Source organism: Micromys minutus, assembly GCF_963924665.1.
Source record: "Micromys minutus genome assembly, chromosome: X".
NCBI classification, from domain to species: Eukaryota; Metazoa; Chordata; class Mammalia; order Rodentia; family Muridae; genus Micromys; species Micromys minutus.
This window is the reverse complement of record NC_137970.1, coordinates 59,180,087-59,200,744: the sequence shown is the minus strand read 5'-3', so window position 1 is coordinate 59,200,744 and position 20,658 is coordinate 59,180,087. Positions and strand designations below refer to the sequence as shown.

Here is a 20,658-nt window from a genome sequence, read left to right as displayed (position 1 = left end):
CTTATATTATCTTGTTCCTCCAGATTCATAATTTGATTTGATTTTGAAATTGTGATTCAATTCCATCATTTGATGAACTGATATATATTTAAGTGGTTTAAAGTGTTATAGACATACTATTCAGAGAAACAACTGAACCAAAATTCATTTAATCTAACTACACACAGAAGGAATATGTAGTTCCCTTTTTCAAAAAAAAAACTATATTATGGAATCTAATTAGAGTATCTAAAATTTCAGATGTAAAGGCTTTAAATTGCATAGACTAAAATGATATGTTTGTTGAAAAAGACACTTGTATAGCACAATGGAGAAAAAATTGAATAAAGTGATGAAAGAGAATTTGATAGTAGATATAAAAAAATCCTGGGACAGTAATTGGAAAATTGAATCCTTACCAGTACTCAATATAAAGTGAGCAAAATGTGGCATGCATGAATTGAGATGCTACTTTACTTGTGATTTATCACTCAAAGAAAATCTGTTTCAGTCCATTTATTTTCACTTTAATAGTGTCTTCCCTTTCCCTTTTCTTATTCACCCTAATCTTGAAGCCACAGACATGCTTTCTTCTCTTTGCTTTATTCCTTACTCCTTTCACTCACTGCATTCTGAATCAGTCAGTCCACTTTAAACTTCACATTTAAATAAAAGTTTAAAATGTTATATATTTGACTCTACAAGTAATTTTTTAATGAGGAGAAAGAAGAAAACAAATATCTGTCATTGTTCTTCAAAAACAGACAATAATTGTTAGTATTTTTATGGATATTTCTAGGTGCTTTGTGCAGACAGCATTGTGGAGTGAAGATCATGTTATACACATAGTTTCAAGTTTTCCTAGCTCAGTATTACAATTTAATACTTTTCTACTATTTCCCTCAGTTCTGTTCTATTCTCCCATATGAATATATTCTAATTTGTTTGAAAAACTATTTATATTGCATTTTATTGTATAATATAGCATGGTAATAATTGAAACTAAAATGAGTACATTTGCCTAATTAAATAAAATGAATAGAAGAAAAATTGTTAGTTTACTGCTTTAAAAAGAAAATTAAAGCTGGTTAATATTCTCCTAATTTACCTCACATCAATAAAGTACTATTTCACTTCCTGATTAGAAAATTTCTGATACTTATTTCATCTTTTTGGGAATAAAACACACACTGTGTTGCTTTTTCTGGAAGTTGAACTAAATAGAAAGATTACATCTGTGCTAAATGTGGGGAATTTTTTTTTAATTTCTTGCATTTGAACAGGTCAATATACATACTCTGGCTTTCAAAAGGAATATTGAATGGCTGAAAAGAATCTAAGGAAGTGCCCGACATCATTAGCCATCAGGGAAATGCAAATCAAACCAACCCTGAGATTCCACCTCACACCAGTCAGATTGGCCAAGATCCAAAACTCAGATGACAACATATGGTGGCGAGGATGTGGAGAAAGAGAAACACTTCTCCACTGTTGGTGGGGTTGTAAACTGATACAACCACTCTGGAAATCAGTCTGGTGGTTCCTCAGAAAATTAGACATAGTACTACCTAAAGACTCATAACTCGAACATACAACAAAGACGCATGCACCACAATGTTCATAGCAACCCTATTTATAATAGCCAGAAGCTGGAAAGAACCCAGATGTCCTTCAGTACAAGAATGGATACAAAAATTGTAGTATATTTACACAATAAAGCAATACTCAACTATCAGAAACAATGACTTTATGAAATTCTTAAGAAAGTGGATACATCTAGAGAATATCATCCTGAGTGAGATCACCCAGTCACAAAAGAACAGACATAATATGCAGTCACAGATAATGGGATACTAACCCCACAAAGCCCTGAATACTCCAGAAACAACTCACAGACTATATAAAGTTCAAGAAAAAACAAAGGCCAAAAAAAGAAAGAAAATGAAAAAACATGCTTAATCTTTACACACCAAGAAAACTTTGAGTATTTCCATGTTACATCTTGTTTTACATGTACTTCATGCTCATTGTAACTAGTAAGATTTTAATGCATACTATCAAACCTTTAAAAAATCAAGTATTGACAAAAATGTATTCACATACTTTTATGCATAAATGCTTAAAATCTGTACATTTATCTTTGTTTTTGAAAATAATGTTCAATTTAAAAAAAGGAAGCATAACAAAATCTTATGAGTATGAAGAAAAGCATTCTTTCTTGTGATTGTTTTCTCGAGGGTGTAGATAACTCAAGTAAATCTTGTGTAAACTGAAGAGAGATTTTCCAACTGGACACACACTTATTATTAAAAATCATGACTGCTGCGGCGCGCTCCTCGACCAGCGAGGAAAGATGACCACCACCAGAGGATTCTTCTCAGATTATGCTTTATTATGGGAGCCTCTTGGTTGAAGGGGAGAGCAGGAAGCGAGGGGCCCGAACTACCCTAGCTGTCCGCTTATATAGGGAGAAGCGCATACTGGCTTGCCATGATTGGTTGTCACCAGTCTGCTGACATCAGAGGCCTCGAGATTGGCCGGAGATAGGTTATGTATTGTGCATGCTCAGGGTGTAGCGCCTTAGCTGACAAAAGCATTACTATATATGGAGTTGTTTACCTCAAACTGTGAGGGAGCCAGTGCCATCTTGTAATGACATCTGCATTCGGCTCCCCACAGACTGCTTAACAGCAACTTGAACAGTGTTTATTCCTTTGACATGTTATCCATACTGTGATCTTTTAATACTTATTTTGTTTAAAAATATATACATTTATATAGACTGGTCTCACTATTTAATTGCCTTCCATTTAAAGTTAGTTTTGTATATACCCTTAAGAAGAGAAATCATAAAATAGTCAGCATATTTTCACTTTTGTGTTTTGCAGAGTACAAAAAAGGCTAATTGAAAGTGTATTTGAGGTCAATTCTAGGGAGAGTAGAATTTCTATTAAAAACAATAAAAGCAGAAATATGTGTAAAATACCTCTACATATATTTGTTAATGTACTTTTTATTCACCTGATATAATTGTCATACAGGAGGCTTACTGATTAATAAAATAAACTTTTTTTTTATTCTTTCTGAACTCTGAACTCTGGCAGACTGGTTCAAATCAGCTGTTTTGGCTCAAACTCCTCTGCAAGTTGACTGATTCAATCTTGTTTCTTTTGCTTTCTCAAGTTTCTTTACTTGGCTTTAAACTAACTCTGGAAATTTATTCTAATTTTCTGCCCCCTTCTTACTTTCCGCCTTCAACTGCCTTTGATGAACTACATAGAACTTTATGAACACTCAAAGGCACTCAACTCCACCGTACTACACTCATTGCACTGACTCCTAACTGACCCTCTCCCTGTAATGTTCTTAAATAGCTTTTCTTTCCTCTGCTGTTCTCATGAGAGTTAGACATATCCAATCTCTGACTGACTCATTCGGTCAAATCTTTATCAGATTCATCACTTTGTCAGCTCTTCAATTAGATGTTACTTTCAAACATGGCTGCTTCCTTCAACAAACTCACTTTATCTTAAAGTTCTGTACTAAAGGTATGTCTATTTTCCAGCCACATGACACAGACCTAGGATTTGCCAGAGTAGCCATGTTCCTGGAATGCAATTTCTCTACATAAATTCAATATATAATGTATGTATTCACAGTATTATTCTGATAACACTTAGTCTGTTGAGAAATATTTTTACTGAAAACAAATCTTTGTATCCATGTTAGACCCGTAGTGAGTAATTTTTAAGGTCCCTTTTCAACAGGTACACATCATCTCATTGTTTGAGAAACCCTTAGAACATGTTTCATTTCAAAATTTAAGTAGAAAGATATAAATCAAAATAATATATTATATTACACATATTGAAAAACCTTTAAAATCCTAATTATAACTGCCAGAATAGTAGCAAGCAGAAAAGTCACCTTAGTTCCTGTACCTATTCTAGTTCCTTAGTCCCACAGGAAAACAGAAAGCTCCAAATGTTGCTCCTGGGTGCAGTGAGTTCATATCACAAGACAGGACTGCTGACATACCTGACTATCTACCCCTCTGGAGAGAGTAAGTACTAAAATTAAAATATATATGAATTCTTCCAACTAGGCGGAAGTGGAGATCTCCAGATTTACTACTTCAGTATGGAAGCAAATACAAGCCAAGATTTCCAATGACTCCAAAGTGGTAAGCCATCTCTGACATTAAAGAAACTTTTTCTATTAAATAAGTTCATCAGTATCTTTTGCTCAAAGGGTCTGGATTATGTAACATGATTATGATATTATTGTCTACCAAATTAAGAAAGATTGAGTCAGGAAATCTGTCTTGTTATGAAGAAGCCTACTATTGCACATTCCTAAGAAACTAACTTTTGCTTTAGCTTTTTTAGGGAGGGAGACTGGTCATAAGCCAACATTATTCTTTATATATTATATTACCTTTAGAGTTATGCCAATACTTAGCATCATAAAAAAATGTCCTGTATTTAATCTCAATTAGTTATCATACCCATTTGACAATATCTTTGCTAATGTTGCTATTAGTAATAATTATAATCCCAGAGGTTTGCAAAGAAAGCTTCAGAGATTTATTCCAATTTACCCAGGCATTTAAAACCTAATGTATTTAATAAACTAAGAGATACATATGCATAAGTAAAATGGGTAGTTCTCTTTCTTACTATCACTACTTAGTGCATGGAGACATAGATACAGTTGTACTTTGTACCTGATTTTAGGAGCTTTGGAAAAATCATATTAATATGTATTTGCCCAAGCTATTTGACACATAAAATTCTATAATATTCTTAAGTTTTAAATGTCATTTCCTCTTTGTTGATACTTTCCCTAATAACTGTGGGAGTTATGATACGTAAATTTGCTCTTCTTATGTTTAGACCTCTATCATAATTTTTAAATGACCTTTGAAAGTTCTGGGACACTCAAATCTCTTCTTTGTAATTCAGAGCTGCGTGAGTTTATAGACCTTCTCTGCCCTGTTAGCATTCTCTATACTAAGGAATGTTAGAAATCAGGGAATGTACATGAACATAAACCTGCCAGTTTTGGTTCATCAAACATAGAATTGCACTCAATACATCTTTTAGGCTGGTAATTGTGAAATATCTGAAAGAACTATGACTCCATAAAACAATAGGGTTATATTTCCCCCTACATGTATAAGGTTTTTCTTTTTTCTCTATCTCTGATAAAGGATCTCATTTAACACATCGCTGAGATTCACTCCGGTGTAAATACATATGAAATATCATCCTTTCATTTTCTTTCACTGTAGTTTTATCAAAATCTGCTCACAGAAGTAATTTTGAATTTTGCAGAGTTTTTATAATAGGTAGAAATCCAATCAGAATAAAACAATAGCATTTTGTACACTTGTTAAAATATATCAGATTGCATCTTAAGTGCTACTGATCTTTTCATACTAACACAATATAGCAAGTTAAATTTCACTGAATTACTTTCATATCAACTAGATTAGAAGAATCATAGTTACAGCTTCAGTGTGCTTTCGTGAGCCCTTGAAAAATATTCCTTCATAGAGTAATAGATATAACCACTCAAATGATAATGACCTAGAAATATAGTCAGGAACTCTCGAACATGTTTGGCTTTTATTGATTTCAACGTGTCCTCAAATTCAGCTTTAATATGACTTGCCAACAGTTTCCCAATGAGAATTCTTGCCTTCATCTAAGTAAAATATAAAAAATATTTAATCTAGTTAATGCTTGCAGATAGTTTATATAACTAAGAAAGTTATTATTTGCCATTTCCTTTTGTTTGTATGTTTTTTTTTTCTATTCATTATGGTACAAATGACTTCATCAAAGATAACTTTGCTTCCAAATTCCACTTTTATCTTTGTTGCCATTGATTGTATAATTTTATTTTAGGTTTTGCTTTCATCTCAGTTTACATACCTAACATTGTGATCCTGCCATTGTAATTGGTGACCATGAAGCAATAAATTATTTATTTTCATTTACAGTTTTGTTGACCTTATTAGAATAGCTATTTTGCTGAATCAATAAAATCTTACTAATGCATGCTGACACATTTCAACTTCATTTAAAAAATAATTAGTTTCTTTAATGTAAAGCCAATAGAGAAAAGTAAACAGATACTATTAAAGAAAATGGTCTTGATTCAACTATACTGACCAAGATGAATGTGATTCAGTGACCATGTTAGCAACATTATTTGCATACAAACTTGAGTCATTTTCAAATACCCATCTTATTTTAACAGTCAAAAGCATAATTGTTCATATTTAGTTTTATAATACTTTGTCACAAGCTAAAGTATGTAAATTAAAATAATTTATTTCACTATTAATTATAGATGCTTAAATTCAAGGATCCTGTGGCCTCATCTATATCTTTTCTGGCAATACTTTCCTAGCAGATAGTTTCAGAAGGATGGAGAATGTTCAGAAGAGTGTGCATCATATTGTATTAGTCAGGGTCCGCTAGAGTCACAGAACTTATGGTAATCACTATATAGTAAAAAAATTTGTTGGTGACTTACAATCACTAGTCCATCTCCCCAACAATGGTTGGTAGCAGCTGTGAGTGGAAGTCTAAGGATCTAGGAGATGCTCAGTCCCCACAAAACAAGCAGGCTAAGAGAGCTTGCTTTCCTTCATTCAATGTCCTTATGGAGGTTTCCAACAAAAGGAGTGTCCCAGATTAAAGGTGTGTATCATACACCCAGATGACCTTGAGCTCAGAGATCTCCTTGTGTTAGTGTCCTAAGATTCATAGCCTCTATGCCTTAAGATTAGGGTCAAAAGTGAGCCTCCCAATTCTGGATTGTGGTTCATTACAGATATAGGCAAGTTGAACACCAGGAACAGGCACTACAAGCCAGGAATCTAGATATTGAAAAGGGGCCAGTCAAAGTCTGTTAAAATAAACTAATATCCCAGGAATGTACACTGTAAAATACCACTGACTTTTTTTGAGATTAGGATATTGTTGTCTAGAAACCTTCCTATAAGTCCCACCTCTCTAAAGTTCTCTCTCATCCCATCCTCAATCAGAATGGAAAACATTCTTCCAGCACATGAAACACTGGCATGCACACTAATTTCATATATGTATAATAGCAGGAGTTAACAACCATGAAAAAAATAAAAGAATAATTGTTGCATTTTTTGCTTTTTTGTAAAATGGCATTCAACACCAATTTAGAAATGTAGTAAAGCAAGGCTATAGTAGCCTCAGACGTGGAGTGTAAATAGACAAGAGACAGAGTGAGATGTTACATCATCAACAAAACCTTACTTATGCTATTTAAACAAACAGTGTACTTTTATTACATACATATTTCATGAACATCTATTAAGAGTCCCTTCTTGAGTTAATATTTCTTACATAAGAAAACTAAAATGATTCTATCATTTATTTTGAACTTCCATGTAAACTACTTACAAGTCAACGTAAACAATGTTATCTCTTACATTATAATTGGATAAGGGGGGTGGCATATTTTGAGCTTGGCCATAAATTATTTTTTTCCTTAGAAGAGATATCTATATAAGTTTTAATCTTTTAAGAACCATTTAAAACACTGCATGAAAAAAATGATGTCATCAACAACAGTATAAACAGTTGATTTCAATTCACAGCCTCTTGGAAATAAAGGTTGATTTCTGAAGAAAACGCATACAAACATTAGTACTTGCATTTAAAGTATTTTTTGTATTATTATGATATATCATTCTGAATCAGGTGATTGAGATTTAGTAAGAGGTATAATAAAACTCTGGAAAATTTAGATTTCTGATAAAAATTAAAATAATTACTCTGTTGACATCCATATTCTGTAATTGAAATTAAAGGAGGGCAGGCCTGGGACCTGCCACTTGACAAGAAGGAAGGGAAGAGAGCACAAAGTTTTAGAAAGAAGAAGATAGGAGAAGTGAAAATGAAAGAAGATGCAGATGATTATCTAGGTGTGTCTCTACATAGATACAGGTTGTTATGAATACTTTATAAAGGATGGATTTGTACAAGATGATTTATCTTGTCTAGATGGGAAAAATATATCATATAATTTGCCTCAGAGTTTATTGTGTGGACATTTTGTGTAGTATAAACTTTACTGAATAAATCTGAGATAAAACCCTTATAAATAAGACGTTTCTAGAATTTTGAATTTGTTGGGCTGGTTGGAGTATGAGTGAAGTTCATGGCTAGCAGAGAAAAAGCCAGGAGAGATATGAACCAGTGGGCAACTGCAACTGAGGTAATATACCAGAGTTCTATATGGCCTGTCCCTGAGATAAATTAATATTAGTTACATATGGACCTTGGGTACTGGAACTAAATCCAGGGCGGTAAGATGCCATGCTGGAATGGCTTTCAGACAACCTGGGGTCAGAAAGTACCTGATAGCAGCATGGAGCCTTAGAGATGAATTAATGTGAATTCTGTATCTCCCTCTGGTGTGGGAACTAACTTGGGTGAAACTACCCGAGTCAGAGAGTAGCTGGGGGCAGTGTGGACCAGTGATACTCTGGAATCAAATGGTCACTGTTTTTAATATTTACCATAACAGGACTAAGAGATTAATTTAAACTTTATTATCCACTGTAGAAAAGTTTAGAGGACAAAACCTTCTACTTATTCCATTCAATATTTTCAAAATAAATTTGTTTTGTCTCTTTTTTGAAAATTTATATTGTCTTACTAGTTTCTCCATTTGTGTGTTTAATGAAAACATAACCTGTTCCTTTCAAATTTGTATAGACTTTATTTATCTTTTGTGAAAATTATCATTTAACAATATAAACAAATCAGTATTGTAAATGACTCTTAAAGTATAATGCTGCTAAATAAAGAATGGAAGAAAGCCGCTATGCACACTAGTTCACATTTATAATTAAAACCCTCAAGAATCTAAAGCAAGAGGATCATAAATTGGAGGCCCACCTGTGCTACAGACAGTTATAGGAGGCCTCGAGCTAAATAATGAGACTGTCTTAAAAAGAAAAAATATGAAATACTAAAAATTCATGGTCTTTGAAGATATTGAAGAAAAATGTTGTAAGTCCAATGTTTGGAATGCTTGCATATGTGACCTGGGAAGTGAGATATATAAGTCATTGAACTGAGAATTGAATTATGGAAAATTTAGAGTGAAGACCATACAGAGGTGTGTGTATGGGAAAGGTGTAGGGTTTCCTTGATGATAATGCTTCATTTTTTATAGAAAATGTTAGAACTAACAATTCATTTTGTGTGTGACATTAAGTCTGTTATTTAAGAAAAAAACTTCTGTATACTTACTAAGTTTTTAAAGCCCACTCAACAATTTATATGAGCCAAAATTACAGTGAAACAAAAAATTACTTATTGTTTTAAGATTTGTAATTTCATTTAAAATAATTAATATTTTAATATATAATCAAGGGTTTAAAATCTCTGAATAGTATATGAATTTATGCTATGAAGGATAACTAAGGTCCTTATCTCTTGGATGTCTTATTAGAGAAAAAATTGAAGCTTTCTATTTTTTTCATTGCTTTATATGAATTTATTGGAAGAAAACATTACCTTAAATCAGATAGCTTAATCATATTTCTGAATATTAATATGACTCACACTCCATAGTCTAGATACCTGATACCCAACTTTGCACAGTCTGGGCACAGTTTGCTATTAGTCAGATTGAAACAAGATTATATTGTCAATTATCAAATGAACTATATTAGTTTATGGCTTTACAAGCCACAGAGGTGGTTTAAGCTATGATTTGCTCCCTGATTCAGTGTGGAGTTCTGAAGAAGCTACTTTACATTTCAGTGCTTTCTCATTAGTAAATGAGAAGATGTGAGACTGATTCTCAGCTTCATCACAATTATAGATGAGAGTCTTTATCTTTGAATATGAGTCAACTTTTAATATAATTTAAACATTGGTAAAAATGGCTTTAGATAGTAGTATAAAAGGAGTTCAAGCAAAAAAAAAAAAAAAAAAAAAAAGGAGATCCATAACCTGACAGATACTTAATTTACTAATCTTTGAAGAATTATTCATTCATAAGTACATGGGTAATAAACCTATTTAAAGTATTATATAGATCCTCCCTATACATTTTCATTTTTCTTATTGCCCCACTCATCCAGTTCTATCTGTCCTTATATGTATTCATCTTTCTTAGATATGGTATATCAAGGAAAATGTACAGTTTAATTTTAATCATTGTAGGGTTGATTTTCTTTTTCTTTCTTTCCTTTTTTTTTTTTACAACATAGGCTCCATTGAATTAGGTAAATTTGGGTATGGGGCAACCCACTGGAATATAGTGGATTTCAGTGTGAATCTTTCCTTAACTTGGAGTAAGAATCATATCCACCCCTACTTTTCTTCCTCTAATTTTGTGTGTATTTAGCTTTCCAGGTTTTGTGTGTGCTTTCCCAACTGTTGTGTGTTCATATGTGCAACCACCCTGATGTATCTGGGAAACACTCTTTCCATGAAGTCATCAATTACCTGTGGCTCTTCCCTACCGCTGATGGCTCCTTAGGTTAGGGAAGAAGATATATGATATAGATGTCTGTTTAAATCTTTGTACTCTACAGTCTCTTTTCTACAACTTGATTAATAGTGGGTCTCTATGATAATATCTGTCTATAGCACAAAGCAACTTCTCTGATGATGGTTGAGTAATAAACTAATCAATCAATAAAGTAATAAGTGATAACTTATTAGGATTCAAATCATGCACTGGTAATGGATGAATTATCTTTAAGTTTGACAGTATTTTGACTCCCTGATACTTATGCTGAGCATTTGTTCTTTATATTTTATGCTATATCTTCTCATTGTGTCATGTAATTGTGAATATGAAATTAAACTCAGTGCCTAGTTAAATATTGTTCATGCATTCTCATCTCAACATCTTTGTGCAAATTATTCTTATATTAACATATATATATGAACTCTTACATGAATGTGAAAATGTAATATAGATATAATATGAAATATTGTACTGATATCTCAGATTCAAAATGTGTGAAACTAAAGGCAAGATCAACAAAATTAAAAATAAAATGCTAGCCTCCTTGCTACTTAGATTATTATATCTTATCACTTAGTTTCTATAGGTGAAAAATTGAAGTTATATTATTTCTTTAGCTTTAAAAATCATTCCTCATTGAATTATGACTTTTTTCTATTTTTTCAGTGTGTATGGGTGTTTTGACTGTATATATCAGTACCACACATATATGCAGTGCTCACAGAGGCCAAAAAAGATGTCCGATCATTTAGATATGAACTTACACATTGTTGTGCCATGATGGTCTCAGGAATTGAACCATGGTTCTCTAAAAACAATGGCATTATTTGGCAACCATAGAAGTCTTTATTCCTGTGAACATTACCTTCCCTCGTGTATCAGAGGAATGCCAGGAAGTTGAGGTGGGAGTGGGTGGGTGGGGGGGGAGAGCAGCTTCATAGAAGCAGAGGAAGGGGGAATGGGAGAGGGAAGAAGTGGGAAAGGGGATAACATTTGAAATGTAAATACATAAAATATCCAATAAAATGCATAAAAATAAACCACAGCCCATGCTTTTAACTGTTACAATTCACTTCAATGTTTAAATTATCTATTTAACACATTTTTCTTTACTGCTTTAGCTATACATTGTTTTACAAATGTTAGTAAATTTTAAGAGATTTCACACCCATAATTTTCTTCCTGTTTGCTGTGTTCCATCTATCTGTACTGCCCAAGTTCTTTCCAAACTGTCATTTTCATTTTGACAGGTCTGTTATAAATATTTAGTGAATGATTTTACTTTTCTTTGTTCTTTAAAATGTAACATTCTTCACAAAATTGAATATGAAAGAAAAATAAAATGATATGAATTAATAAAAATCTTTTTTAATTGAACATCTTTATTTCAAAAAACAGATAAATGTATAGGTTTTAAACACATTTTTGCATAAAAGTATATGAATATATTTTTGTATTGATTTTTTTAAAGTTTTGATAGTATGTCTTAAAATCTTATTAGTTACAATGAGCATGAAGTACATGTAAAACAAGATGTAACCTGGAAATTGTCAAAGTTTTCTTGGTGTGTAAGGATTAAGCATAATGATTTTTCATTCTTTTTTTGTCTCTGTTTTTCTTGAAATTCATATAGTCTGTGAGTTATTTCTGGGGTGTTCAGAGCTTTCTGGGGTTAGTATCCAATTATCAGTGCCTGCATATTATGTCTGTTCTTCTGTGACTGGGTTACCTCACTCAGGATGATATTCTTTAAATGCATTCATTTTCTTAAGAATTTCATAAAGTCATTGTTTCAGATAGCTGAGTAGTACTCCATTCTGTAAATATACCACAATTTTTGTTTCCATTCATCTACTGAAGGACATCTAGGTTCTATCCAGATTATGGCTATTATAAATAGAGCTGCTATAAACATTGTGGTGCATGTGTCTTTGGTGTCTTTGTAGTATGTTGGAGCTTTTCTCAGGTATATACCCAGAAGTGGAATAACTGGGTCTTCAGGTACTATTACTTCTAATTTTCTGAGGAACCACCAGAATGATTTCCAGAGTGGTTGTACCAGTCTACAACCCCAACCAACTGTGGAGAAGTGTTCCTCTTTCTCCCCATCCTCACCAGCATCTGTTGTCATCTGAATATTTGATCTTAGCCATTCTGACTGGTGTGAGGTGGAATCTCAGTGTTATTTTGATTTGCATTTCTCTGATAATAAGGATGTCAAGCACTTCCTTAGATGCTTCTTAGCCATTCCATATTCCTCAATTAAGAACTTTTTGTTTAGCTCTGTACCCCATGTTTTAATAGGGTTGTTTGATTCTCTTGTGTCTAACTTCTTGAGTTCTTTGTATACCCTGGATATTAGGTCTCTATCTGATGTGAGGTTGGTAAAGATCTTTTCCCACTCTGTTGGCTGCCATTTTGTTTTCTTGACAGTGTCCTTAGCCATACAGAAACTTTGCAATCTCATTAAGTTCTATTTCTCAATCTTTGACCTTAGAGCAGGAGCCTTTGGTGTTGTGTTAAGGAAATTTTCTCCTGTGCCTATGTGTTCTAAAGTGTTCCCTATTTTCTCTTCTAATAGTTTCAGTGTACCTGGTTTAATGTGGAGATCTTTGATCCACTTGCACTTGAGCTTTGTACAAGGAGATAAGAAAGGGTCTATTTTCATTCTTCTGCATGCTAGGTGCCAGTTGGACCAACACCATTTGTTGAAGAGGCTTCCCTTTTTCCAATGAATGTTTACAGCTCCTTCATGAAAAATCAAGTGACCATGTACGTGAGGGCTTTCTATTGATCGACATGCCTATCTTTGTACCAGTACCATGCAGTTTTTAACACAATTCCCTTCTAATATAGCTTGAGGTCAGTGATGGTGATTCCTACCAATGTCTTCTTGTTGTTGAGGATGGATTTCATTATTCTAGTTATTTTGTTATTCCAGATGAAATTGTACATTGCTCTTTCCAACTCTATGAAGAATAGGGTGGGGATTTTGATGGGGATTGCATTGAATCTGTAGATTACTTTTGGTAAGATGTCCCATTTTACAAGGTAGATCCTTGAATCCATTATAATTTAAGATCTTTCCATTTACTGAGATATTCCTTGATTTCTTTCTTCAGAGTTCTGAAGTTCTTGTCATACAGATCCTTCACTTGCTGTGTTAGAGTCACACCAAGGTATTTCTTTTTTTTTTGTGACTATTCTAAAGGGTATCTTTTCCCTAATTTCTTTCTCCACTTGTTTGTCCTTTGAATAGAGGAAGGCTACCGATTTTTTTGAGTTAATTTTATATCCAGCCACTTTGCTGAATTTGTTTATCAACTAAAGTTCTCTGGTGGAATTTTTGACATCACTTACAGACACTATCATGTCATCTGCAAACAGTGATACTTTTACTTCTTCCTTTCCAATTTGTATCCCTTTGATTTCATTTTGCTGTCTAATTATTATGGCCAGAAATTCCAGCACTATGTTTAATAGTAAGAGGGAGAGTGGGCAGCCTTGATTAGTCCCTGATTTTAGTGGGATTGCTTCAAATTTCTGACGATTAATTTTGATGTTGGCTATTCATTTGCTGCATATTGCTTTAATTGTGCTTAGGCATGGGCCTTGGATTCCTGTTCTTTCCAAGACTTTTAACATGAAGGGGTATTGAATATTGTCAAATGCTTTTTCAGCATAAAGTGAGATGACCATGTGGTTTTTTAATTTTAATTTGAGTTTGTTTATATGGTGGATTACACTGATGGATTTTCATATATTAAACCATCCCTGCATCCCAGGGATGAAGCCTACTTGATAATTGTGAATGATGGTTTTGATGTGTTCTTCGATTCGGTTTGCAAGGATTTTGTTGAGTATTTTTGCATCATTGTTCATAAGTGATATTGGTCTGACGTTCTCTTTCCTTGTAGGGTCATTGTGTGGTTTAGGAAAAAGGGTTATTGTGGCCTTGAAAAATAAGTTAGGTCGTATTCCATCTGACTCTATTTTGTGGAATAGTTTGGAGAGTATTGGTCTTAGGTCCTCAATAAATGTCTGATAGAATCCTGCACTGAACCCATCTGGACCTGGCTTTTTTGGTTGGAAGGCTTTTGATGCCTATGTTGTGTTTTCATTTTCATTAAATTCTTGAAAATCCTCAATGTCTTTTTTTCTTTCTTCTTTCACCATGCTATTGTTAATAGAGCATTTGCTACATTGTAATTTTTTTCTTTGTTTTTGTATGCTTTACTACTTTTATTTCCAATGATGTTTTAAAGATTATGTACATCAAACATTATCAGCAATTGAAAATATGTCTAAAGGAATTGTACTTCATTCCAGTTCTGTTCTGAAATGTTCTCTGGACAGTTGGAAGCTGGTAACTAGCAAAGCATTTTCAGCTCTTGGGCAGAGGAGAATATCCACATGCCCACTCTGTTATCAAAAATGTATAGATTTTATAGCTTAACATTTGGCAAATTAGTTTTGACAATTGTCTATTTCCATCAATTTATAGCAACAGCTTGTCCCTCTCACATCACTGTCTTTTCTTTATACCATGCTAGGATATGCCATTCCCTGTGTGACAATATATCCCTGAATATAAGAATTTCAATGACAAGAAGGGTCCATTTGTGTTATATTCAGCAGAATTTAATTTGAATATATCCAATTATATCTTGATAATGAGACTACTAAATTTTAATGTCCTCTTTAATGAACAATAAAATACAACCAAAAAACAAACTGAATAAGTAAGTCAGTCACAAAGATCTTTGGGAATCAATGCAGTTAATTGACTTATATAAGGACATATGTGCATTATTCAACTGATTGCCAAAAAACCTCTAAAGTATACATGATATTTATAATATAGTTGAAAACATTTCTGATCACCCGAGAAAGTCAGATTGAATAAGGTATTTCTGTCTGCCTGAAAGATTTTCTATAAGGACAAAAATATCTCACTGTTGTGTGTGCACTCTGTTCAAAATGGACACAAATAAGTACATACTTTATAACTTCCTATCATTTTTTAATTAAAATGGCATATTACATACTTTTTGTTTGGATGAATTATTCATTTTCAAAGCAAAATAATGATACATATTAGCTAATTTTTCTTGTTTGGACATAAATGGAATTTAGTTCTTCTAGTCAACTCATACAATTTTTATACATAGGAGAAATCCACCAAACAAAAAGTTATATTTTGAAGTGATATTTAAGCACACAGAAGAGCTGAAGAATTAGATAAGAAGTCTAATAACTTGTAGAGTTAATTTAGAATGTGCACTGGTATATTGTATTACAAGATTTTTTTTTTTTTTACTTAAGAACATTAGATTTTATCAGCTTTATTTGTCAGTAAGCATTATAGCTCTTTACTATTTTATAATTTATCAAGATTTGGGAAGTATAAACTAAAAAATATTGAAATACTTTCTGCATCCAATTTGCTACATATGATAGGTAATAACTGAGTGTATACGATTTATATAAGAATAAGGTATATGAGCACAGCCCATCTGCCATGCGGACTGCCAGCTCCTAAGGTTGAGACACTGGTGAGTAGGAGATCTGGACGGCCGGGGAGCAGAGAGATCTCTGCGGAGTGCGCACGCAGGGCGCATCCTCCGACCTGCCTGATCCAGAGACCAGGAACAGAACTTTGGAACCTCTGTTCCCACCCGGCTACCCTGAGGCATAGAACAGGGCTGGGCCCATCTGCCACCTGGACCAGTGGAGATCCAGGGACACAGACCAGATACAAGGGAAAGGCGAGAACATATCACTGACAACAAAATGGCAAGAGGAAAGCGAAAGAGTATATCCCAAGGAAACCAAGACAACCTGGCAACACCAGAACCCAGCTCTCCCATAAGAGCAAACATCGGAATTCCAAACACTCCAGAAAAAGAAGACGCAGACCTGAAATCATACCTCAAGATGCTGATAGAGATACTTAAACAAGATTGGGAGGAAAAGCAAAAAGATTCAGAAGCTTTTAAAGAGGAAACAAGAAAAACACTCAAAGAACTCAAATAACTAGAGGAAAACAGAACCAAAGAAATAAAGGAATGGAAGAGAAAAATTAAAATGGAAATTGACACAATAAAGAAAACACTAAAAGAGATAACCCTAGAGGCAGAACACCAAAAAAAAAGAAATCAGGAGTCACAGAAGTAATCATTTCCAATAGATTACAAGAGATCGAAGAGAGAATCTCGGGGGCAGAAGACAACATTGCAAACATAGACAAAACAGCCAGAGAAGATGCAAAAAACAAAAAGCTCCTAACTCAAAATGTCCAGGAAATCCAGGACACAATGAGAAGACCAAACCTAAGGATAATAGGAATAGAAGAGGGAGAAGAGTATCAACTAAGAGGCACAATAAATATCTTCAACAAAATCATAGAAGAAAACTTCCCTATCCTCAAGAATGAGATGACCACGAGCATAAAAGAAGCCTTCAGAACTCCAAGTAGGTTGGACCAGAAAAGAAATACCTCCTGACACATAATAGTCAAAACACCAAGTGCCCAAAGCAAAGAAAGAATACTAAAAGCAATAAGGGAGAAAGGTCAGGTAACTTCTAAAGGCAGGCCAATCAGAATCACACCCGACTTTTCAACAGAGACTACGAGAGCTAGAAGAGCCTGGATAGACATCATACAGACCCTAAGAGAGCACAAGTGCCAGCCCAAGCTGCTATACCCAGCAAAACTATCAATCACCATAGATGAAGAGATGAAGATATTTCAAGATAAATCTAAATTTACACAATATCTGACCACAAACCCAGCACTACAACGAATTATAGGTGGAAAACCCAATACAATGAGGGAAAATACAGCCTAGTAAAAACAAGAAAACTCCTAAACAAGAAAACTAAAAGAAGAAAAAGACTCAGACACAACTCAACCCACAAAAGCAATAATGGCAGGAAACAGAAACAACTATTCCTTGATATCTACTAACATAAATGGACTCAGCTCCCCAATAAAGAGACATAGGCTATCGGATTGGATACATAAACAAAATCCAGCCTTTTGCTGCATACAGGAAACTCATCTCAGAGACAAAGACAGACACTATCTCAGAGTAAAAGGGTGGGAAAAAAAACTTCCAAGCAAACAGCTCCAAGAAGCAAACTGGAGTCGCTATTCTAATATCAAATAAAGTAAATTTCCAACCAAAAGTTATCAAAAAAGATAAGGAAGGACACTTTTTACTCATTATTGGGGAAATCTGTCAGGAGGAACTCTCAATCCTTAACATATATGCTCCAAATAAAAAAGCACCCACATTCATAAAAAAAACCCTACTAAAGCTCAAAAAATACATTTCACCCCACACAATAATAGTGGGAGACTTTAATACCCCATTCTCACCAATGGACATATCATGGAAACAGAAACTGAACAAGGACACTGCAAAACTAGCAGAGACCTTGAACCAACTAGAATTAATAGATATATACAGAACATACCATCCTAAAGTAAAAGAATACACCTTCTTCTCAGCACCCCATGGCACCTTCTCGAAAATTGACCACATAATTGGACACAGAGTTTTATGTAAAAATTATTTTAAAATCTGAAAATAAAGTACTGACAAAAATGTATTATATAATTTTATGCAAAAATGCTTAAAATCTGTACATTTATCTTTGTTTTGTAAAATAAATTTGTTAAAAATAGCAATTGATAAAAACAGTAAAATGTCTACTACTGTGATAGGCAAATGTGGTAAGATCTGCGGAGTTTTCCACTCTGGACTACTTCCCTAATCATTAGAGTCACTTGAGTTTCTCTGGCTCTGTCCCAAACCCAGTCATTTTTGATCTTCAGGGAAAATGCCTGGGAATGTGTGTTTTCAAGTGGCTCCCCCAGGTGACTTTGATAATTAGCCAATGTTAGGAAACCTTGAACTGCCCCTGGAAGTAAAAGGAGGTTACTTTGTGTTTAGTGTGTTGAAAACAAACTGTTTCTATTGCAGAATTGACCCAATCCAGTTACTCTCCCTTTCCAAACAAGAAAGATAGGTTTCACAAGTGGGCAAACTGCCAAATAGCACCTATATTTCTGGGTCAGAGACAGATTGGAAATCCACCAAGAGGAACTGTGCATTCATACTTGTCTATTTCCATGGCAGGGGCAAAACAATTCTAATCTCATTGATCTTTTCATTAAAGAATAAAGCAGTCTCAGAGAATTAACCGTTGACAGCAAAGTCTAGCATAGATTTCATGGATTAACTAAACCACAAACAACCTAGAACATGCCCACAGAACAATTCTTTGTTTGTGTAGCAAAGGAGGCAAAAAAGAGCCAATATTCTGACTTCAACTGTAGACTTTGATTACTCAATATAACACGTACCATTGAAATGTCCATACTCTCAGCATTGTAACAGCTTCACAAAAATGATTTGGTGACATAATACAACATGCAAATTAATTGCCAACTTCAAAGTCTCCCATATATATTGTTAATATTTATCCTCACTTGTTCCCCTTGAATTATATATGAATACGTGGAAAGTTGAAAGGACTTTTGTAAGTGAAGCGTGTTGTTTGAAAGCAAATATACCGAACTGTCTCTAGACTACTTTTGGTATTACAGAAAATACAATGTATGCCCTCCATTATAATCTGAGAAAAATTTAAATTGTAAAACATTCAGTACATTAAAGTAAAACAATATATGACATGGTAAAAAAAAAAAGAATAAAGTATATAATTTGACAAATAAAATAGCCCTTCTGAATACTAGTTTTTTTTTTGTTTGTTTTGTTTTTTTGTTTTGTTTTAGTTTTTTTTTTTTTTTTTTTTTTTTGAAAAAGCAAACCTCAAAAACTCACTTTAATCATAACCTAACAGCACCAGGTGCAATGTCTGGAGACAGACTCTGGGTACAATGCTATGTGGCAACCACATACTCACACCGGGCTCTGAGAAGGCCCCCAAGTGGGACTTACCTTCCGGGACTGAACCAAGGGTAGGGGGAAGGGGCAGCCCCTGAATGGGGACTGGGCCATTCCGGAGGGGAAGGCAAAAGAGATCTTCATAACATTGTTCTGTGTGATCTTAAACCCTCGTGCTGCCCCAGCCTGCACTTCATTTTCAAACTCCACGAAGGCGATGTCATGGCACCCAGGGACCAGACGCACCTCCTTGAAGCCAGGGAACTGGTTGAAAAGCATGGAGAGCTCATTGGTCTCCTCAGTCAGGTTGGTGAGGAACAGGATGTGATTGAGTGGATTCTCGGAGAGAGGCTGAGCAAGTAGCATCTGCCCAGGCATTAGCTACTGTGGGGACATGGCCCTGGAGGGATCTGGCCAGGAGCAAGGCCTGCTAGCGGGATCATACCAGGTGGTGGCATGTAGGGAGGCTGTCTTGGCATGTGATGAATGATGTGGGGTGCCTGAGTCATCCCTGGCATGCGGGGTACAGGCTGGATAGCGCCTACCACCGGGGCAACTGCCACACCCTGAACAGCCATTTTGGCAACAGGTGTCTCCTGACTCTTGGGCTTCCTCTTCTCTTGTTTATCTCTCTCACCAAAGGTGACCTTCATCTTGGCAATGATGTCTGAGTCAGTCCTTGCTTACTGGTTACACTTGGGCTTGTCATAGAAAGGGAAGCCCTGCATGGAACACAAAGCTTTGGTGGTGCTGCTGACTTCCTGGAAGATGACGAAGGCCTGGCCCCTCACCTTCAGGCTCTGAGACACCAGGATATCCAAGATATGGCCAATCTGGGAGAAGATGGCATACACGGACTTCTTGAGCTCATCTTTCTTGATCTACTCATTGAGATTGTTGATATAAATAGTGTGGTTGGGACGGGTCTCGGGAACTGTCATGGTGTGAGATATTCAGGAATGGCTTAAAGAGGGAAAAGTGAGTTTAGCCCTAAGTTTCCCAAATTCTTTGTTCCAAAGGGCTGATGAGCTCTGATCAGGGATCTTTCTCCCAAGAGGAGGTTCCGAAAGAACCCCCGAATACTAGTTTTAAACTATTTAGACATACTCAATTTAGAAATTTGTTTTAAAGAGGTTTTAATTTTTGTATTTATATATGTATTTATTTATTTATTTATTTAATTTTGTTAATATTTATTTATGTTATTTTATGTGTC

At 34.5% G+C, this 20,658-nt stretch overlaps 1 pseudogene across 1 annotated transcript; it reads right to left on the bottom strand.

The window, feature by feature from the left end:
* Window positions 1-19,457: 19,457 nt before the first annotated feature.
* LOC308414974 (U1 small nuclear ribonucleoprotein A-like) lies at window positions 19,458-20,383 on the bottom strand (annotated as a pseudogene). The gene has a single exon. The product of its transcript is annotated as a U1 small nuclear ribonucleoprotein A-like (transcript).
* Between the last annotated feature and the right edge of the window lie 275 nt (window positions 20,384-20,658).